This window comes from Carettochelys insculpta, chromosome 2, assembly GCF_033958435.1.
Source record: "Carettochelys insculpta isolate YL-2023 chromosome 2, ASM3395843v1, whole genome shotgun sequence".
Classification (NCBI taxonomy): Eukaryota; Metazoa; Chordata; order Testudines; family Carettochelyidae; genus Carettochelys; species Carettochelys insculpta.
In genome coordinates, this window is record NC_134138.1 from 42,730,598 (window position 1) to 42,753,097 (window position 22,500).

The 22,500-nt window shown below is 54.4% G+C and overlaps 3 non-coding genes across 3 annotated transcripts; 2 read left to right on the forward strand and 1 right to left on the reverse strand.

Moving 5' to 3' along the window:
- Positions 1-326: 326 nt before the first annotated feature.
- LOC142009840 (5.8S ribosomal RNA) lies at positions 327-479 on the reverse strand. The gene has a single exon (XR_012644612.1). It is a non-coding gene; the product is annotated as a 5.8S ribosomal RNA (ribosomal RNA).
- A 16,425-nt stretch (positions 480-16,904) lies between these two features.
- Positions 16,905-17,023, forward strand: LOC142009944 (5S ribosomal RNA). The gene has a single exon (XR_012644701.1). It is a non-coding gene; the product is annotated as a 5S ribosomal RNA (ribosomal RNA).
- A 2,909-nt stretch (positions 17,024-19,932) lies between these two features.
- On the forward strand, positions 19,933-20,051 carry LOC142009945 (5S ribosomal RNA). Its single transcript, XR_012644702.1, has one exon. It is a non-coding gene; the product is annotated as a 5S ribosomal RNA (ribosomal RNA).
- Positions 20,052-22,500: the final 2,449 nt, after the last annotated feature.

Here is a 22,500-nt window from a genome sequence, read left to right on the forward strand (position 1 = left end):
GGCGACGGGGGTACGCGGGAACGGCCGCCGTGACAGCGCTCCTCCACGCACAGGACGAGCTTTCCGAAGCGGGCGCTCCGGGGCATCGGGTCTGACTTTAGGGGAACGAAGGCGATGGGAGGGAGAGGCCGTGCTCCCTCCCCTACCGGAACGGAAAAGAGAGGGGGTCAACGGACCAGCAACCCCAGAGCCTGCGACTCCCCAGCCGTGTCTACGCCACAGCGTGCCCCTCCGGGCAGGGTCGCTCACGGTCCGCAGCGCCGACAGGCGAAGAGGGCCACGACCTGCCGACAGCAACGCAGCCGCGCGGACGATTGACCTTCAAGCGACGCTCAGACAGGCGTAGCCCCGGGAGGAACCCGAGGCCGCAAGTGCGTTCGAAGTGTCGATGATCAATGTGTCCTGCAATTCACATTAATTCTCGCAGCTAGCTGCGTTTTTCATCGACGCACGAGCCGAGTGATCCACCGCTAAGAGTTGTCACGATTGATTTTGGAGTTTTTTTACCTGATTCGGGAGGTACGCGCCTTTCCCTCCCCCCCCGCGCCGTGTCAGCTGCACCGCCGCAGCCCTGTGGGCGTCGGTGGCGGAGGGGGGTGTTCCTTGTCCGCTCCAAACACTGGGCGGGTCCTGGCCTGCTGTCCACAGAGGAGGGATCACAGAAGGGGGCGAGGGGCGGCGGGCTGCCCCTCGCAGCCCGCACGCCGCAGCCGACCCCCGACCTCTCCACTCCCAGGACGTCCTGCCCGACTGGGGGCAGCCCACCTCGGTGCACGACATGCCCTTTGTACATCACCGTCACACAGGTACGGAAAAAAAAGCCCTTTGCCGGGAGGGCAAGCGCCAATGGCGGTCCAGGCGCTTGGCTCGGAAGGGCCAGAGAACCACGGCCACAGGCTGCAGAACGAACGTCAAGTATGGGCAGCACCAACCAGGCGAACCACTGCTAGGGACATAAAAGGTTGATTAATCAAGTGTGCAGCCAATTGGGGAATTCCCCAAGAGATCCAATCGGACAATGGCCCTCCATTTAATTCTTTTCTCCTGGACTCCTTATGCCGCGAATGGAATACTCATTGGCATTTCCACCTGCCGTACCACCCCGAAGCCAATGGAGTGGTGGAGCGGAAAATTGCTATTATCAAGGAACATTTAAAAATAGAAAATGTTAATCAAGATTACAAAGGCTGGCATGCACATTTGGACAAAGTTTTATTAAACATCAACCGAGCCACGTCCAGGTGGCCAAACATCCAGCCCAAAATTAAAGAACCATGGAACCCGGTATATAATCAAGGAGATAAAGTTTGGGTGCTATTACCAGGACCAGGACAATCTAAACCAATTATGGCGAAAATCGACCAACCTGGACAGTACCCCAACACTTACCTTTTGCAAGACCCCAAAATCATTGTTCATCATAACTGGTTAAACAGAAGAGGAACGTAATTTTGTAATAATAAAATCTCTGTAATCACTGTTACAGATCGCCCTAAGCCTGCTTCCCATGGGAACCCTTGATCACTGGGATATTAACAATCTTTACGTTAAGACGTCCACTGTTGTAGCCCAAGACCTAAATCTTACCCATTGTTGGATTTGTACTGTCCTACCAGATAGTTCTGAAGCAGGAGTGTCACTGGTTCCAGTACCATTAACAGAGCAGTTAATTACGTACTCGCCACGGCCACCATCGTTGAACCTCGACTTTCCTGCCGCCCTACATACGGATCCGGAGCGTCATCTAACCTGGGCGGAGGAACGTCTCAACAACACAGACTATTTAATTGCTAAGAAAATAATTGGACAATGGTGTTGGGTGTGCAATGGGACCTATGGACATGGATAACAAAACCCTTAGGGTATCTCAGCGGGCAAATTTTGAGAGGGTTTATTTCACGATTAATAATCATTGTTGCTGTTGGATTGATTGCCTTGTTATTCAAATGTATAATCACGTGTTCTATGTACTGTTGCAAATCATGTTGTAAATCCTGTTGCAAAATCAAAAACCAATCGCAAGTAGAGGTTCAAATCATTGAAAAAACAAACCGAACTATATCAATAGGATTGTAACTTAAAATATTGTAAATGTAAATAATGTAAATAAGGTACTTGTGTGATTTGACTTCAACTTACCGGAAAAACCTAAAGACATAGCTGAACCGCAATTGGCATTTAATCGGCTGTCTAGGAACCTCTGTATTCCCAAAAAACTCTCCTGCTGCCTGTAAGAGCCAAAGAGCTTGCCCTTCCCCACGTGGCCGCGGGGGCATGTCAGGGATTTTTCATCCCTCGGGCATAGTCGTCCCCGTGGGCCATGGGAAACAAGCCTTGGGCCTTTAATATCATTACAGGGTCAGGGAGACTCTCTAAAAGGTACATAGGCTGCCAATTAGCAGCCCCCTACAACGGTCACTCTGTGTCAGTTGGTCTTACCGGTAACCTGAACTCACAAACATTTCAAAATGATGGATTTGAAATCCAGGCTCCTCATTGGACAAAGGTGAGGCAGCTTGTAGAGAAGGACCTGTTTGAAAGCAGGATGTTCAGAACGTCCGTATGTAAATAAACTCATGAATAATGTATGAGATCGGGGAATATAAGGCAGCGCCGCACAGCGCTCGGGGCACTTGGTACCAGCTGCCTCTGAGGCGAAGACTTTTTGAAGAGCTCCTGACTTTTTGAAGATTCCCTGAAGCAATTCCACATCCGCCCAGCAGGGTCCGCCTGCGGAGGCACTAGCTGTATCACTGACACAAAAAGAGCTTAGGCAGCAGCTCTGAGGTAAATTGGGTGAGGGGCGAACTGGCCTCACCCTTAGGGTGGGGTACCGCGCTCTCGCTCGTTAGTACCCAGAGCCTGTCAAATCACTGCGGCACCCCCGACCTCGCCGCCGACAAGCAGCTCAAAGCGGATTTGGAGTGGGTCGAACTGGCCTCACCCCTAGGGTGGGGTACTGCGTTCACTCCAATTGAAGCTTAGAGCCTGCCACCCTCGCAGCACCAACGCTCCCGCTGCCATCGCCTCGATTCTTCTTCGCCGGACGTGACCATCGCACTCGACTAGACCACTGGACAGGACCTTTACGCCTAACAGGACACGTAAAACCCCCTCCACGCCCTGAGACACTAACTTTAAAGCTTAATTCGGGCTGTGTAGGGGAACTTAACAGACTGTAGCTCAGAACCAACTAAAAGCTGTAACCCGGAGCTAAAATCATTTGCTCCAAGCTGCACAATTGGTTAATAAGCCCATAGTTAAGGATCTTGTTAGTTAACTGTTCATTGTTAAAGTTTCTCTCTCTCTCTGTAACCCCCTTTTCTCTCTCTCCCTTCTCTCCAATCCCCATTGGAAAAACCAGTTGGGAGGGAACCTTGATAGGCTGGACCTCAAGGTATCCAATAGGGTGACACAACTAGTCATCCAGAGTATATAGGGGTAAAAAACTAATTTATCCCCCCATAGCTCGGAGAAAAAAACTCACTAAGTCTTTCTACCCTTTTGTTTTACAAGAAAAGTCTCATATAGACTCCTTCCATGGAACTCTTGTTGATGTTTAGTGTAAGTGTTTAGAATATGATTAGACGTAGTTAAGTTAGTGAATAGTTCTATAAGTTTAGTTTAGTTTACATACTGTGTTGTTTGTTTGTAAGTTGCTCTTTTTGTTAATAAATACAATCATCATTTTATTCAATTTTCCTCTCCTCGTCTCACCCTTGCTTTCAACGAGCGAGTCAGCTCCTGACCAACCGGGAATTAGCTTCCCTCCAGCCTTCTCTCTCTAGTGCATCACTGGTCTCTAGGCCCCTGCCAGAGGTGGGTGGGGTTGGCCTGCTGAGGAGGGGAGCAGCCTTTGCCTGTCGGCAGGCTTCTGCGGTCTCTTCTTTGCCCTCGTCTGAGGCCCCGTGGGGATCCGGACGGGACGCTGGTGCGGGGTCAGCGGGGGGTTTATTGCCCGCGATTCTGCCCGCACTGACACGGCGACGAGGATGGGATCCTCAGGGGCGCAGGCCACCTTATCCACCCCGTCAGGAGAGGCTGGAGCACGGGGGCATGCTCTCCGCTGTCCCTGGAGGGTAGGAGCTCGCTCAGGGAACGAACAGGAGCATCTTTTGTTCCACAAGGGTGAGGCCGAAGAGGAACAACAAGGCACTGAATGCCAAATTATAGTAAAAAGGGGTAATCAGAATAAAAGTTATTTAGTAAAATTAACTATGTTAGGGTTGTCATGCCTATTAGAGAATCATGACAACCTCTCATTTGATTTCCCCAAAACGCCCTTTCAGATTATGTCCGTAGATTCCCAGGACCCTCTTACGCCTGGGTCAGTGGAGGAATCTATGGGAAGAGTAGAAAAAATTTTAAAAACTATTGGAATTCAATGCAAAAGCGGAGACTTGCCTAGACTGATTACCCTTTCGCCAAAAGCTACCGATTCCATTAAGGATTGGGCATGCTCTCTAACTTCCTTGAAAAAGCGAGGGGCTTTTGGTAGAGGGGTATACCATAAAAAGGACATAATCATGACCATGACAAAGACTATATTACAGTTAGAAAACATGGTGACAAAGTTGGAGTCTGAGTTGGGAGTGGTAAGATCCCATATTTTGTCATTAGTTAATCATGAATTCCAACCGATTACCCATGAGTCTCATCACGTACAAATTAACCAAATTAATCAGACCAATCAAAACCCTTCAAATTGTCCAGAATCTACAAAACCCTCTTTGGAGGCATGTCCTGTTTTTGTCACAAAAACTGTGACGAATCATGATACTCATTTGTCCACCTCTAATACTGTGCAGAGGGAGAGAACAACAGCTGAGCTTAAAGCTCTGTCGGACGACACCAAGCGCAGGCCGGGTGAAACTACCCTGGTCTGTCTCGGGCGTCTGATTTTGGAGCATGCCAATGAGTGGCTTTCTGGGACTGAGGCTATCTACCTCGCCACTAATGCCTCATGGCGGGGCAGCGGATGCTCACTCCAAGATCTCCAAAATAATGGGACGTGGCCCATAACAGTGCCCGCTTTGGGCGTGTTATTATGTAAGACCTCCTTTCAGGCTATGTCTATAGCCCCTAAAACTAGGAAAAACATCTAGGGAGCTAATCCGTGCTGTGGCAGGGCTATCTGCCATAGATTGGGTGCCTGTAATTGGAGGCCCCGTCGGCCTTACTGCAGCGCAAGCCCAGAGTCCTTTTTACTACCTTCATATTCAGGATCACACCCGCGTACCTGTATCTGGGTCGGCTACGCAGGTGGCAGTCTCTGGATTGCCTAGTAAGGACCCTGGGATTCTGCTGTATCTAAGGGGTGCGGAAGGACAAGAATTGGCATATTTGTTCAACTTGGAGGAGGACCTCCCGGAGATCGCTAGTGAATCCCCGGGCTCCTCACCCAAGGGAACTCGACACTTGCACTCCCGTGGGGAAGATTCATTCCCTCCGGGATGGCGAGGCCCAAAAGTGCATTTTAATGATTCGGCCAATTCGGAAAGGTGTCACACTGATGGTCCCCTGGCTCGTCCGTCCCCAGGGCGCAGCCCCAATCCGGGCCGTAGTCCTAACTCCCTGCTCAGCAGATACAGATATGCGTTAATAGGGTTCCTCCTGCAAAGGGGGAAAAAGTCCGAAGAATTACAAAATATATCTAATGTAAAATTGGAACGACAAGCCATAGAGCTGGGTTGGAATCCTGAAAGGTGGATGGCGAACCCTAAATCCATTACCTACAACTCTAACCGAATCCACCAAAACCAACCGTCAAAAAACGGGTGTTCCAACCAAGACCTCAGATAGTTAATTGTACACCACTTCCCTCTAATCATGTTAACAATTCAGCTGATAATAGTGATGAATTTAGTATTGATACCAGGCCGTACGTATGGATTAGAGATAAAAATCAGGTTAAGACAAAGTTTTTAGTTGATACGGGCGCCCAGATCAATGTTATTACCCCCGATGTAGCCCACCAAAAAACCAAGGCACACCTGTATGTCCAGGGGTTAATCAGGCCAAGAAGGCCCCTTTGGTGAAAGCCAAGCTGGGACTCTCAAATGGACCTCTATTATGGTTCAGGGCAATCATCGGAGGTAAAAACATACTGGGCGTCAGAGCCATTAGGGCGTTGCAGTTACAGCCTGTGTTGGCAGCACTGCCCATACGAATTACAGACCCCTTAATTCAGCACCATACCCCTGAGATTGTGAGGCCTGAACCTTGGAAGTTTAGGCCTATTCCTACCAGGGGGGAAGCGGCTCTGGCAGGGATTACTGAATTAATAGGTAATTTAATTAGGGACAATCAAATTTATCGCATTAACGAAAGCAAGTACCTCTCCCCGGCCTGGGGAATACCAAAACCTGGCTCGACGGCCCCGGCCAAAAAATTTAGGATGGTAATTGATTACCGCAAGGCCAATGAGAGAATTCGACCAGTCCAGTATTCTGTTAAATGGGTCCATCCAGAGATAGAAGAGGTCTTGGCCAATCAAAAATATCAGTTTGGCACGACAATAGACTTAAAGGATATGTTCTACCAAATTCCTCTGGACGATCCCTGTGGGGTGCTGGACTTCTCTTTCGAGGGACGCCCATACAGGTGGAAGGTATTACCCCAAGGCTATCATAACTCCCCCTCAGTGGCAACGCAGTGGCTGGCCAGGACATTGGAAAAATTGGAGATTCCCCCTGACTGTGAACTGCTCTACTACGTCGATGATATCGCCGTGGTGGGCAGGGATCAGTCAGCGGTCGAAAAATTTACTAATCAGGTCATTTCACAATTGAACTCTGATGGGTGGAAAATTAAACCCATCCAGGAGTTCTCGTTTTTAGGAATCGAAGTCACGGCCAACCACTGGGCCACTGAAATTGATCCAAAGCAAGTGCAAAAATGGTTGAATCATCCTCCCACAACTTTGAAGGAAACTCAAGAGGTACTTGGCTTTCTAAACTATCATCGGTCACTAATCCCTACCAGATACGCTCCTGCCCTAGGAGTTTTGCAGTCCAAATTAAAGAAAAAACACAACTCAGTTTGGTCTAGTGCCCAATTAACAGGATACAAGCTGATGTTGCATTCCTTACAGACCCCATCAAAGCTGAACCGGGTAGATCATAGTTCCCCGGTATTGATCAATCTTGAGCTCAGCTTTGACCAAGTTATTGTCAGGGTAGAACAAGGTAATCATGTTGTAGGACGATCAATTTAAAAATTATTAAGTAGTCAGGTTCGGTATGGCATCTATGGAAAGATGCTCCTCGCCTTAGAGGCGGCAATGCCTTGGAACCACCTTCATGGGACAGTAAGAGGCCCAGTTGTTTCATCCCTCTGCTGGCTCATGGAAGGGCACCCATTGGAGTTTGGTGGTGAGGATTTGACTTGGTCTAAATTACTCTATTTGGCAAAATCTAATTGGGCATCGTGGACCTTGATAAACGCTCCTCTTCCTGCGGAACTAAAACCTTCCGCAATTGTCATCAGAACGGAGAGTCACGCTCCATGGTTGTTTTCTGATGGCAGCACGAATCAGATGGTAAAATCTGGAATGTTCTGTGCCAAGTGCAACTATCTAAAAATCGTGACGGAGGCACAGGACACCTCTGCCCAAGCTGCAGAGGTGAGAGGCGTTTATCTCGCTGTTCAGCACGCAATTGAAAAGCACACCACCGAAGCTCCAGTGTTGGGAATAGATTCAGAATACGCGATAAAGATCCTAACGGGAGAGGGATCGCCGCAAAAATATAATAACATCTGGCACCAAATTAAGACTATGGTCAATAAGTCTAAATCGCGTATTTGGTTCGTAAGACATTGCCCTTCCCATAGACCCAACTCAAACCAACTACATTCGTTTCTGAATTCTCACCTACAAAGCTACGGTGGGCAGCCATCCCCAGACAATCCCAATCAGGCAAAGGTGTGCATTAACACCAGCTTGAAAACTCTTAATTCGGCTGAACTGGCCCGCTGGTTGCATTGCACCTGGGGCCACTGGGGACCAAAGGTCTGTCGGAAGCTTTGGAGGTCAGAATCAGACGCACGCACCTGACATAACTTTTAAGGTCTGGAAGGAAGTAACACGTAATTGCCTAGAGTGTAACTCTAATAAACGATTAAATCAAGTGAAATTTCAGAAAGACTCCCTAGATCCACAATATTTTAAACCTGGGGCTACCTGGCTGGTGGACCTTATGGGGCCCCTGCTGGGGGCCCGACAGTTCCCAAAGGCACTTGTTATTGTGGACCTAGGGACTCGTCAAGTATGGGCAGCACCAACCAGGCGAACCACTGCTAGGGACATAAAAGGTTGATTAATCAAGTGTGCAGCCAATTGGGGAATTCCCCAAGAGATCCAATCGGACAATGGCCCTCCATTTAATTCTTTTCTCCTGGACTCCTTATGCCGCGAATGGAATACTCATTGGCATTTCCACCTGCCGTACCACCCCGAAGCCAATGGAGTGGTGGAGCGGAAAATTGCTATTATCAAGGAACATTTAAAAATAGAAAATGTTAATCAAGATTACAAAGGCTGGCATGCACATTTGGACAAAGTTTTATTAAACATCAACCGAGCCACGTCCAGGTGGCCAAACATCCAGCCCAAAATTAAAGAACCATGGAACCCGGTATATAATCAAGGAGATAAAGTTTGGGTGCTATTACCAGGACCAGGACAATCTAAACCAATTATGGCGAAAATCGACCAACCTGGACAGTACCCCAACACTTACCTTTTGCAAGACCCCAAAATCATTGTTCATCATAACTGGTTAAACAGAAGAGGAACGTAATTTTGTAATAATAAAATCTCTGTAATCACTGTTACAGATCGCCCTAAGCCTGCTTCCCATGGGAACCCTTGATCACTGGGATATTAACAATCTTTACGTTAAGACGTCCACTGTTGTAGCCCAAGACCTAAATCTTACCCATTGTTGGATTTGTACTGTCCTACCAGATAGTTCTGAAGCAGGAGTGTCACTGGTTCCAGTACCATTAACAGAGCAGTTAATTACGTACTCGCCACGGCCACCATCGTTGAACCTCGACTTTCCTGCCGCCCTACATACGGATCCGGAGCGTCATCTAACCTGGGCGGAGGAACGTCTCAACAACACAGACTATTTAATTGCTAAGAAAATAATTGGACAATGGTGTTGGGTGTGCAATGGGACCTATGGACATGGATAACAAAACCCTTAGGGTATCTCAGCGGGCAAATTTTGAGAGGGTTTATTTCACGATTAATAATCATTGTTGCTGTTGGATTGATTGCCTTGTTATTCAAATGTATAATCACGTGTTCTATGTACTGTTGCAAATCATGTTGTAAATCCTGTTGCAAAATCAAAAACCAATCGCAAGTAGAGGTTCAAATCATTGAAAAAACAAACCGAACTATATCAATAGGATTGTAACTTAAAATATTGTAAATGTAAATAATGTAAATAAGGTACTTGTGTGATTTGACTTCAACTTACCGGAAAAACCTAAAGACATAGCTGAACCGCAATTGGCATTTAATCGGCTGTCTAGGAACCTCTGTATTCCCAAAAAACTCTCCTGCTGCCTGTAAGAGCCAAAGAGCTTGCCCTTCCCCACGTGGCCGCGGGGGCATGTCAGGGATTTTTCATCCCTCGGGCATAGTCGTCCCCGTGGGCCATGGGAAACAAGCCTTGGGCCTTTAATATCATTACAGGGTCAGGGAGACTCTCTAAAAGGTACATAGGCTGCCAATTAGCAGCCCCCTACAACGGTCACTCTGTGTCAGTTGGTCTTACCGGTAACCTGAACTCACAAACATTTCAAAATGATGGATTTGAAATCCAGGCTCCTCATTGGACAAAGGTGAGGCAGCTTGTAGAGAAGGACCTGTTTGAAAGCAGGATGTTCAGAACGTCCGTATGTAAATAAACTCATGAATAATGTATGAGATCGGGGAATATAAGGCAGCGCCGCACAGCGCTCGGGGCACTTGGTACCAGCTGCCTCTGAGGCGAAGACTTTTTGAAGAGCTCCTGACTTTTTGAAGATTCCCTGAAGCAATTCCACATCCGCCCAGCAGGGTCCGCCTGCGGAGGCACTAGCTGTATCACTGACACAAAAAGAGCTTAGGCAGCAGCTCTGAGGTAAATTGGGTGAGGGGCGAACTGGCCTCACCCTTAGGGTGGGGTACCGCGCTCTCGCTCGTTAGTACCCAGAGCCTGTCAAATCACTGCGGCACCCCCGACCTCGCCGCCGACAAGCAGCTCAAAGCGGATTTGGAGTGGGTCGAACTGGCCTCACCCCTAGGGTGGGGTACTGCGTTCACTCCAATTGAAGCTTAGAGCCTGCCACCCTCGCAGCACCAACGCTCCCGCTGCCATCGCCTCGATTCTTCTTCGCCGGACGTGACCATCGCACTCGACTAGACCACTGGACAGGACCTTTACGCCTAACAGGACACGTAAAACCCCCTCCACGCCCTGAGACACTAACTTTAAAGCTTAATTCGGGCTGTGTAGGGGAACTTAACAGACTGTAGCTCAGAACCAACTAAAAGCTGTAACCCGGAGCTAAAATCATTTGCTCCAAGCTGCACAATTGGTTAATAAGCCCATAGTTAAGGATCTTGTTAGTTAACTGTTCATTGTTAAAGTTTCTCTCTCTCTCTGTAACCCCCTTTTCTCTCTCTCCCTTCTCTCCAATCCCCATTGGAAAAACCAGTTGGGAGGGAACCTTGATAGGCTGGACCTCAAGGTATCCAATAGGGTGACACAACTAGTCATCCAGAGTATATAGGGGTAAAAAACTAATTTATCCCCCCATAGCTCGGAGAAAAAAACTCACTAAGTCTTTCTACCCTTTTGTTTTACAAGAAAAGTCTCATATAGACTCCTTCCATGGAACTCTTGTTGATGTTTAGTGTAAGTGTTTAGAATATGATTAGACGTAGTTAAGTTAGTGAATAGTTCTATAAGTTTAGTTTAGTTTACATACTGTGTTGTTTGTTTGTAAGTTGCTCTTTTTGTTAATAAATACAATCATCATTTTATTCAATTTTCCTCTCCTCGTCTCACCCTTGCTTTCAACGAGCGAGTCAGCTCCTGACCAACCGGGAATTAGCTTCCCTCCAGCCTTCTCTCTCTAGTGCATCACTGGTCTCTAGGCCCCTGCCAGAGGTGGGTGGGGTTGGCCTGCTGAGGAGGGGAGCAGCCTTTGCCTGTCGGCGGGCTTCTGCGGTCTCTTCTTTGCCCTCGTCTGAGGCCCCGTGGGGATCCGGACGGGACGCTGGTGCGGGGTCAGCGGGGGGTTTATTGCCCGCGATTCTGCCCGCACTGACACGGCGACGAGGATGGGATCCTCAGGGGCGCAGGCCACCTTATCCACCCCGTCAGGAGAGGCTGGAGCACGGGGGCATGCTCTCCGCTGTCCCTGGAGGGTAGGAGCTCGCTCAGGGAACGAACAGGAGCATCTTTTGTTCCACAAGGGTGAGGCCGAAGAGGAACAACAAGGCACTGAATGCCAAATTATAGTAAAAAGGGGTAATCAGAATAAAAGTTATTTAGTAAAATTAACTATGTTAGGGTTGTCATGCCTATTAGAGAATCATGACAACCTCTCATTTGATTTCCCCAAAACGCCCTTTCAGATTATGTCCGTAGATTCCCAGGACCCTCTTACGCCTGGGTCAGTGGAGGAATCTATGGGAAGAGTAGAAAAAATTTTAAAAACTATTGGAATTCAATGCAAAAGCGGAGACTTGCCTAGACTGATTACCCTTTCGCCAAAAGCTACCGATTCCATTAAGGATTGGGCATGCTCTCTAACTTCCTTGAAAAAGCGAGGGGCTTTTGGTAGAGGGGTATACCATAAAAAGGACATAATCATGACCATGACAAAGACTATATTACAGTTAGAAAACATGGTGACAAAGTTGGAGTCTGAGTTGGGAGTGGTAAGATCCCATATTTTGTCATTAGTTAATCATGAATTCCAACCGATTACCCATGAGTCTCATCACGTACAAATTAACCAAATTAATCAGACCAATCAAAACCCTTCAAATTGTCCAGAATCTACAAAACCCTCTTTGGAGGCATGTCCTGTTTTTGTCACAAAAACTGTGACGAATCATGATACTCATTTGTCCACCTCTAATACTGTGCAGAGGGAGAGAACAACAGCTGAGCTTAAAGCTCTGTCGGACGACACCAAGCGCAGGCCGGGTGAAACTACCCTGGTCTGTCTCGGGCGTCTGATTTTGGAGCATGCCAATGAGTGGCTTTCTGGGACTGAGGCTATCTACCTCGCCACTAATGCCTCATGGCGGGGCAGCGGATGCTCACTCCAAGATCTCCAAAATAATGGGACGTGGCCCATAACAGTGCCCGCTTTGGGCGTGTTATTATGTAAGACCTCCTTTCAGGCTATGTCTATAGCCCCTAAAACTAGGAAAAACATCTAGGGAGCTAATCCGTGCTGTGGCAGGGCTATCTGCCATAGATTGGGTGCCTGTAATTGGAGGCCCCGTCGGCCTTACTGCAGCGCAAGCCCAGAGTCCTTTTTACTACCTTCATATTCAGGATCACACCCGCGTACCTGTATCTGGGTCGGCTACGCAGGTGGCAGTCTCTGGATTGCCTAGTAAGGACCCTGGGATTCTGCTGTATCTAAGGGGTGCGGAAGGACAAGAATTGGCATATTTGTTCAACTTGGAGGAGGACCTCCCGGAGATCGCTAGTGAATCCCCGGGCTCCTCACCCAAGGGAACTCGACACTTGCACTCCCGTGGGGAAGATTCATTCCCTCCGGGATGGCGAGGCCCAAAAGTGCATTTTAATGATTCGGCCAATTCGGAAAGGTGTCACACTGATGGTCCCCTGGCTCGTCCGTCCCCAGGGCGCAGCCCCAATCCGGGCCGTAGTCCTAACTCCCTGCTCAGCAGATACAGATATGCGTTAATAGGGTTCCTCCTGCAAAGGGGGAAAAAGTCCGAAGAATTACAAAATATATCTAATGTAAAATTGGAACGACAAGCCATAGAGCTGGGTTGGAATCCTGAAAGGTGGATGGCGAACCCTAAATCCATTACCTACAACTCTAACCGAATCCACCAAAACCAACCGTCAAAAAACGGGTGTTCCAACCAAGACCTCAGATAGTTAATTGTACACCACTTCCCTCTAATCATGTTAACAATTCAGCTGATAATAGTGATGAATTTAGTATTGATACCAGGCCGTACGTATGGATTAGAGATAAAAATCAGGTTAAGACAAAGTTTTTAGTTGATACGGGCGCCCAGATCAATGTTATTACCCCCGATGTAGCCCACCAAAAAACCAAGGCACACCTGTATGTCCAGGGGTTAATCAGGCCAAGAAGGCCCCTTTGGTGAAAGCCAAGCTGGGACTCTCAAATGGACCTCTATTATGGTTCAGGGCAATCATCGGAGGTAAAAACATACTGGGCGTCAGAGCCATTAGGGCGTTGCAGTTACAGCCTGTGTTGGCAGCACTGCCCATACGAATTACAGACCCCTTAATTCAGCACCATACCCCTGAGATTGTGAGGCCTGAACCTTGGAAGTTTAGGCCTATTCCTACCAGGGGGGAAGCGGCTCTGGCAGGGATTACTGAATTAATAGGTAATTTAATTAGGGACAATCAAATTTATCGCATTAACGAAAGCAAGTACCTCTCCCCGGCCTGGGGAATACCAAAACCTGGCTCGACGGCCCCGGCCAAAAAATTTAGGATGGTAATTGATTACCGCAAGGCCAATGAGAGAATTCGACCAGTCCAGTATTCTGTTAAATGGGTCCATCCAGAGATAGAAGAGGTCTTGGCCAATCAAAAATATCAGTTTGGCACGACAATAGACTTAAAGGATATGTTCTACCAAATTCCTCTGGACGATCCCTGTGGGGTGCTGGACTTCTCTTTCGAGGGACGCCCATACAGGTGGAAGGTATTACCCCAAGGCTATCATAACTCCCCCTCAGTGGCAACGCAGTGGCTGGCCAGGACATTGGAAAAATTGGAGATTCCCCCTGACTGTGAACTGCTCTACTACGTCGATGATATCGCCGTGGTGGGCAGGGATCAGTCAGCGGTCGAAAAATTTACTAATCAGGTCATTTCACAATTGAACTCTGATGGGTGGAAAATTAAACCCATCCAGGAGTTCTCGTTTTTAGGAATCGAAGTCACGGCCAACCACTGGGCAGCGCGACGGTCCTGGGGGGCGCTGAGGCCTTTCCCTCTGCCTGCCTGCGTGTCGGGGGCGGGGGGCGGGTGAGGAAGCTTAGGCCCTCACCCGGTGCGGTGCGATGGCTTGGGTCGGGTCGGGGAGAGGGAAGAAAGCGTGTGTGGAGGGTTGGTGGGGCAGGTGTGTGTGTGGGAGTGCTGGGTGGGGCAGGCCGTTGAGGCGGGTGGCGGTGGTGGTGTTTTTGGTGGGAGTGAGTTGGAGTGAGGTGGGTGTGGGGTCCCCCCCGGGGGGTGGATGGTCTGAGGGTTAAGGCTTGTAACGTGCATCTTGGGGGACCGTGGGTGGAGGTTGTTGAGAGCGGGGAAGGCCCTGGGTCCCGGTTGTGGACTATTAAGCCCGGTGGAGGGGGACCGTGGGTGGAGGTTGTTGAGAGCGGGGAAGGCCCTGGGTCCCGGTTGTGGACTATTAAGCCCGGTGGAGGGGGACCGTGGGTGGAGGTTGTTGAGAGCGGGGAAGGCCCTGGGTCCCGGTTGTGGACTATTAAGCCCGGTGGAGGGGGACCGTGGGTGGAGGTTGTTGAGAGCGGGGAAGGCCCTGGGTCTCGGTTGTGGACTATTAAGCCCGGTGGAGGGGGACCGTGGGTGGAGGTTGTTGAGAGCGGGGAAGGCCCTGGGTCCCGGTTGTGGACTATTAAGCCCAGTGGAGGGGGACTGTGGGTGGAGGTTGTTGAGAGCGGGGAAGGCCCTGGGTCCCGGTTGTGGACTATTAAGCCCGGTGGAGGTGTTGCGTACGGTGGATGTAAGGGGGAGGGCGTATGAAGTGACTGAGGAGTGGGCAAGGAAACGGGGGGAAAAATTTGGAGGCGAAGGCGGCCGAAAAAGGGTGCGGTTGACCTGGTGCCCGGGGAGCGAATGGGCCACCAGGTCAACCCCCGCTGAAAGCAGCGGAGGTTGACCTGGTGCCCGGGGAGCGAATCGGCCACCAGGTCAACCCCCGCTGAAAGCAGCGGAGGTTGACCTGGTGCCCGGGGAGGGAATCGGCCACCAGGTCAACCTCCGCTGAAAGCGGCCACGGTTTACCTGGTGCCCGGGGAGCGAATCGGACACCAGGTCAACCTCTGCTAAAGCGCCCGAGGTTGACCTGGTGCCCGGGGAGCGAATCTGACACCAGGTCAACCTCTGCTAAAGCGCCAGAGGTTGACCTGGTGCCCGGGGAGCGAATCGGACACCAGGTCAACCTCTGCTAAAGCGGCCGGGGTTGACCTGCTGTCCCTGCCGGACTTAGAAAATTTTTCTCTCCAGCCTGGGACCGGGGTTGACCTGTTGTCCCTGCCGGACTTAGAAAATTTTTCTCTCCAGCCCGGTACCGGGGTTGACCTGTTGTCCCTGCCGGACTTAGAAAATTTTTCTCTCCAGCCTGGGACCGGGGTTGACCTGTTGTCCCTGCCGGACTTAGAAATTTTTTCTCTCCAGCCTGGGACCGGGGTTGACCTGTTGTCCCTGCCGGACTTGGAGCCCGAGGAGGGGATCGGCCACCAGGTCAACCTCCGCTGAAAGCGGCCTCGGTTTACCTGGTGCCCGGGGAGCGAATCGGACACCAGGTCAACCTCTGCTAAAGCGCCCGAGGTTGACCTGGTGCCCGGGGAGCGAATCTGACACCAGGTCAACCTCTGCTAAAGCGCCCGAGGTTGACCTGGTGCCCGGGGAGCGAATCGGACACCAGGTCAACCTCCGCTAAAGCGCCCGAGGTTGACCTGGTGCCCGGGGAGCGAATCGGACACCAGGTCAACCTCCGCTAAAGCGCCCGAGGTTGACCTGGTGCCCGGGGAGCGAATCTGACACCAGGTCAACCTCTGCTAAAGCGCCCGAGGTTGACCTGGTGCCCGGGGAGCGAATCGGACACCAGGTCAACCTCTGCTAAAGCGGCCGGGGTTGACCTGCTGTCCCTGCCGGACTTGGAGCCCGAGGAGGGGATCGGCCACCAGGTCAACTTCCGCTGAAAGCGGCCACGGTTTACCTGGTGCCCGGGGAGCGAATCGGACACCAGGTCAACCTCTGCTAAAGCGGCCGGGGTTCACCTGCTGTCCCTGCCGGACTTGGAGCCCGAGGAGGGGATCGGCCACCAGGTCAACCTCCGCTGAAAGCGGCCACGGTTTACCTGGTGCCCGGGGACCGAATCGGACACCAGGTCAACCTCTGCTAAAGCGCCCGAGGTTGACCTGGTGCCCGGGGAGCGAATCTGACACCAGGTCAACCTCTGCTAAGGCGCCCGAGGTTGACCTGGTGCCCGGGGAGCGAATCGGACACCAGGTCAACCTCCGCTAAAGCGCCCGAGGTTGACCTGGTGCCCGGGGAGCGAATCGGACACCAGGTCAACCTCTGCTACGGCGGCCGGGGTTGACCTGCTGTCCCTGCCGGACTTGGAAAATTTCTCTCCCCGCCTCGGACCGGGGTTGACCTGCTGTCCCTACCGGACTTAGAACATTTTTCTCTCCCCGCCCCGGCCCGGGGGTTAACCTCGGGGCACACAGCTTCCCGGGTCTGACGTGCACGTCCTGTCACCTCCCGGGCCCGGCGTCCTCGTCCTCCCTTCCCCTTGGGCCGGCTCGGAGGAAGTTTTCCCTCGGCCCGGCCTCCGGGTTAATTGTTTGGGCCCGGCTGACTGAGGCCAGGCTGCTGACGCTAAAGCCCGGGGAGGCGGGGGCCTACGGCCATACCGGACCGAATGCCCCCGATCTCGTCCGATCTCGGAAGGTAAACCGTCCCGGGCCTGGCTAGTACCTGGATGGGTGACCGCCTGGGAATCCCAGGTGCCGTAGGCAGCTTTTGGCCCCAGCGGGGGTAGAGCGGGGCGTGTGTCTGCCGTGCGGGAGCAGGGAAGCCGTGAGGCCAAGGCGGCGCGACGGTCCTGGGGGGCGCTGAGGCCTTTCCCTCTGCCTGCCTGCGTGTCGGGGGCGGGGGGGCGGGCGAGGAAGCTTAGGCCCTCACCCGGTGCGGTGCGATGGCTTGGGTCGGGTCGGGGAGAGGGAAGAAAGCGTGTGTGGAGCGTTGGTGGGGCAGGTGTGTGTGTGGGAGTGCTGGGTGGGGCAGGCCGTTGAGGCGGTGGCGGTGGTGGTGTTTTTGGTGGGAGTGAGTTGGGGTCAGGTGGGTGTGGGGTCCCCCCCGGGGGGTGGATGGTCTGAGGGTTAAGGCTTGGAACGTGCGTCTTGGGGGACCGTGGGTGGAGGTTGTTGAGAGCGGGGAAGGCCCTGGGTCTCGGTTGTGGACTATTAAGCCCGGTGGAGGGGGACCGTGGGTGGAGGTTGTTGAGAGCGGGGAAGGCCCTGGGTCTCGGTTGTGGACTATTAAGCCCGGTGGAGGGGGACCGTGGGTGGAGGTTGTTGAGAGCGGGGAAGGCCCTGGGTCCCGGTTGTGGACTATTAAGCCCGGTGGAGGGGGACCGTGGGTGGAGGTTGTTGAGAGCGGGGAAGGCCCTGGGTCTCGGTTGTGGACTATTAAGCCCGGTGGAGGGGGACCGTGGGTGGAGGTTGTTGAGAGCGGGGAAGGCCCTGGGTCCCGGTTGTGGACTATTAAGCCCGGTGGAGGGGGACCGTGGGTGGAGGTTGTTGAGAGCGGGGAAGGCCCTGGGTCCCGGTTGTGGACTATTAAGCCCGGTGGAGGGGGACCGTGGGTGGAGGTTGTTGAGAGCGGGGAAGGCCCTGGGTCTCGGTTGTGGACTATTAAGCCCGGTGGAGGGGGACCGTGGGTGGAGGTTGTTGAGAGCGGGGAAGGCCCTGGGTCCCGGTTGTGGACTATTAAGCCCGGTGGAGGTGTTGCGTACGGTGGATGTAAGGGGGAGGGCGTATGAAGTGACTGAGGAGTGGGCAAGGAAACGGGGGGAAAAATTTGGAGGCGAAGGCGGCCGAAAAAGGGTGCGGTTGACCTGGTGCCCGGGGAGCGAATGGGCCACCAGGTCAACCCCCGCTGAAAGCAGCGGAGGTTGACCTGGTGCCCGGGGAGCGAATCGGCCACCAGGTCAACCCCCGCTGAAAGCAGCGGAGGTTGACCTGGTGCCCGGGGAGGGAATCGGCCACCAGGTCAACCTCCGCTGAAAGCGGCCACGGTTTACCTGGTGCCCGGGGAGCCAATCGGACACCAGGTCAACCTCTGCTAAAGCGCCCGAGGTTGACCTGGTGCCCGGGGAGCGAATCTGACACCAGGTCAACCTCTGCTAAAGCGCCAGAGGTTGACCTGGTGCCCGGGGAGCGAATCGGACACCAGGTCAACCTCTGCTAAAGCGGCCGGGGTTGACCTGCTGTCCCTGCCGGACTTAGAAAATTTTTCTCTCCAGCCTGGGACCGGGGTTGACCTGTTGTCCCTGCCGGACTTAGAAAATTTTTCTCTCCAGCCCGGTACCGGGGTTGACCTGTTGTCCCTGCCGGACTTAGAAAATTTTTCTCTCCAGCCTGGGACCGGGGTTGACCTGTTGTCCCTGCCGGACTTAGAAATTTTTTCTCTCCAGCCTGGGACCGGGGTTGACCTGTTGTCCCTGCCGGACTTGGAGCCCGAGGAGGGGATCGGCCACCAGGTCAACCTCCGCTGAAAGCGGCCTCGGTTTACCTGGTGCCCGGGGAGCGAATCGGACACCAGGTCAACCTCTGCTAAAGCGCCCGAGGTTGACCTGGTGCCCGGGGAGCGAATCTGACACCAGGTCAACCTCTGCTAAAGCGCCCGAGGTTGACCTGGTGCCCGGGGAGCGAATCGGACACCAGGTCAACCTCCGCTAAAGCGCCCGAGGTTGACCTGGTGCCCAGGGAGCGAATCGGACACCAGGTCAACCTCCGCTAAAGCGCCCGAGGTTGACCTGGTGCCCGGGGAGCGAATCTGACACCAGGTCAACCTCTGCTAAAGCGCCCGAGGTTGACCTGGTGCCCGGGGAGCGAATCGGACACCAGGTCAACCTCTGCTAAAGCGGCCGGGGTTGACCTGCTGTCCCTGCCGGACTTGGAGCCCGAGGAGGGGATCGGCCACCAGGTCAACCTCCGCTGAAAGCGGCCACGGTTTACCTGGTGCCCGGGGAGCGAATCGGACACCAGGTCAACCTCTGCTAAAGCGGCCGGGGTTCACCTGCTGTCCCTGCCGGACTTGGAGCCCGAGGAGGGGATCGGCCACCAGGTCAACCTCCGCTGAAAGCGGCCACGGTTTACCTGGTGCCCGGGGAGCGAATCGGACACCAGGTCAACCTCTGCTAAAGCGCCCGAGGTTGACCTGGTGCCCGGGGAGCGAATCTGACACCAGGTCAACCTCCGCTAAAGCGCCCGAGGTTGACCTGGTGCCCGGGGAGCGAATCGGACACCAGGTCAACCTCCGCTAAAGCGCCCGAGGTTGACCTGGTGCCCGGGGAGCGAATCGGACACCAGGTCAACCTCTGCTACGGCGGCCGGGGTTGACCTGCTGTCCCTGCCGGACTTGGAAAATTTCTCTCCCCGCCTCGGACCGGGGTTGACCTGCTGTCCCTACCGGACTTAGAACATTTTTCTCTCCCCGCCCCGGCCCGGGGGTTAACCTCGGGGCACACAGCTTCCCGGGTCTGACGTGCACGTCCTGTCACCTCCCGGGCCCGGCGTCCTCGTCCTCCCTTCCCCTTGGGCCGGCTCGGAGGAAGTTTTCCCTCGGCCCGGCCTCCGGGTTAATTGTTTGGGCCCGGCTGACTGAGGCCAGGCTGCTGACGCTAAAGCCCGGGGAGGCGGGGGCCTACGGCCATACCGGACCGAATGCCCCCGATCTCGTCCGATCTCGGAAGGTAAACCGTCCCGGGCCTGGCTAGTACCTGGATGGGTGACCGCCTGGGAATCCCAGGTGCCGTAGGCAGCTTTTGGCCCCAGCGGGGGTAGAGCGGGGCGTGTGTCTGCCGTGCGGGAGCAGGGAAGCCGTGAGGCCAAGGCGGCGCGACGGTCCTGGGGGGCGCTGAGGCCTTTCCCTCTGCCTGCCTGCGTGTCGGGGGCGGGGGGGCGGGCGAGGAAGCTTAGGCCCTCACCCGGTGCGGTGCGATGGCTTGGGTCGGGTCGGGGAAAGGGAAGAAAGCGTGTGTGGAGCGTTGGTGGGGCAGGTGTGTGTGTGGGAGTGCTGGGTTGGGCAGGCCGTTGAGGCGGTGGCGGTGGTGGTGTTTTTGGTGGGAGTGAGTTGGGGTCAGGTGGGTGTGGGGTCCCCCCCGGGGGGTGGATGGTCTGAGGGTTAAGGCTTGGAACGTGCGTCTTGGGGGACCGTGGGTGGAGGTTGTTGAGAGCGGGGAAGGCCCTGGGTCTCGGTTGTGGACTATTAAGCCCGGTGGAGGGGGACCGTGGGTGGAGGTTGTTGAGAGCGGGGAAGGCCCTGGGTCCCGGTTGTGGACTATTAAGCCCGGTGGAGGGGGACCGTGGGTGGAGGTTGTTGAGAGCGGGGAAGGCCCTGGGTCCCGGTTGTGGACTATTAAGCCCGGTGGAGGGGGACCGTGGGTGGAGGTTGTTGAGAGCGGGGAAGGCCCTGGGTCTCGGTTGTGGACTATTAAGCCCGGTGGAGGGGGACCGTGGGTGGAGGTTGTTGAGAGCGGGGAAGGCCCTGGGTCCCGGTTGTGGACTATTAAGCCCGGTGGAGGGGGACCGTGGGTGGAGGTTGTTGAGAGCGGGGAAGGCCCTGGGTCCCGGTTGTGGACTATTAAGCCCGGTGGAGGGGGACCGTGGGTGGAGGTTGTTGAGAGCGGGGAAGGCCCTGGGTCCCGGTTGTGGACTATTAAGCCCGGTGGAGGGGGACCGTGGGTGGAGGTTGTTGAGAGCGGGGAAGGCCCTGGGTCTCGGTTGTGGACTATTAAGCCCGGTGGAGGGGGACCGTGGGTGGAGGTTGTTGAGAGCGGGGAAGGCCCTGGGTCCCGGTTGTGGACTATTAAGCCCGGTGGAGGGGGACCGTGGGTGGAGGTTGTTGAGAGCGGGGAAGGCCCTGGGTCCCGGTTGTGGACTATTAAGCCCGGTGGAGGTGTTGCGTACGGTGGATGTAAGGGGGAGGGCGTATGAAGTGACCGAGGAGTGGGCAAGGAAACGGGGGGAAAAATTTGGAGGCGAAGGCGGCCGAAAAAGGGTGCGGTTGACCTGGTGCCCGGGGAGCGAATGGGCCACCAGGTCAACCCCCGCTGAAAGCAGCGGAGGTTGACCTGGTGCCCGGGGAGCGAATCGGCCACCAGGTCAACCCCCGCTGAAAGCAGCGGAGGTTGACCTGGTGCCCGGGGAGGGAATCGGCCACCAGGTCAACCCCCGCTGAAAGCACGGGAGGTTGACCTGGTGCCCGGGGAAGGAATCGGCCACCAGGTCAACCCCCGCTGAAAGCACCGGAGGTTGACCTGGTGCCTGGGGAGCGAATCGGCCACCAGGTCAACCCCCGCTGAAAGCAGCGGAGGTTGACCTGGTGCCCTGGGAGCGAATCGGCCACCAGGTCAACCCCCGCTGAAAGCAGCGGAGGTTGACCTGGTGCCCGGGGAGCGAATCGGCCACCAGGTCAACCCCCGCTGAAAGCAGCGGAGGTTGACCTGGTGCCCGGGGAGGGAATCGGCCACCAGGTCAACCCCCGCTGAAAGCAGCGGAGGTTGACCTGGTGCCCGGGGAGGGAATCGGCCACCAGGTCAACCCCCGCTGAAAGCAGCGGAGGTTGACCTGGTGCCCGGGGAGCGAATCGGCCACCAGGTCAACCCCCGCTGAAAGCAGCGGAGGTTGACCTGGTGCCCGGGGAGGGAATCGGCCACCAGGTCAACCCCCGCTGAAAGCAGCGGAGGTTGACCTGGTGCCGAGGTTGACCTGGTGCCCGGGGAGCGAATCGGCCACCAGGTCAACCCCCGCTGAAAGCAGCGGAGGTTGACCTGGTGCCCGGGGAGCGAATCGGCCACCAGGTCAACCCCCGCTGAAAGAAGCGGAGGTTGACCTGGTGCCCGGGGAGGGAATCGGCCACCAGGTCAACCCCCGCTGAAAGCAGCGGAGGTTGACCTGGTGCCCGGGGAGGGAATCGGCCACCAGGTCAACCCCCGCTGAAAGCAGCGGAGGTTGACCTGGTGCCCGGGGAGCGAATCGGCCACCAGGTCAACCCCCGCTGAAAGCAGCGGAGGTTGACCTGGTGCCCGGGGAGGGAATCGGCCACCAGGTCAACCCCCGCTGAAAGCACGGGAGGTTGACCTGGTGCCCGGGGAAGGAATCGGCCACCAGGTCAACCCCCGCTGAAAGCACCGGAGGTTGACCTGGTGCCCGGGGAGCGAATCGGCCACCAGGTCAACCCCCGCTGAAAGCAGCGGAGGTTGACCTGG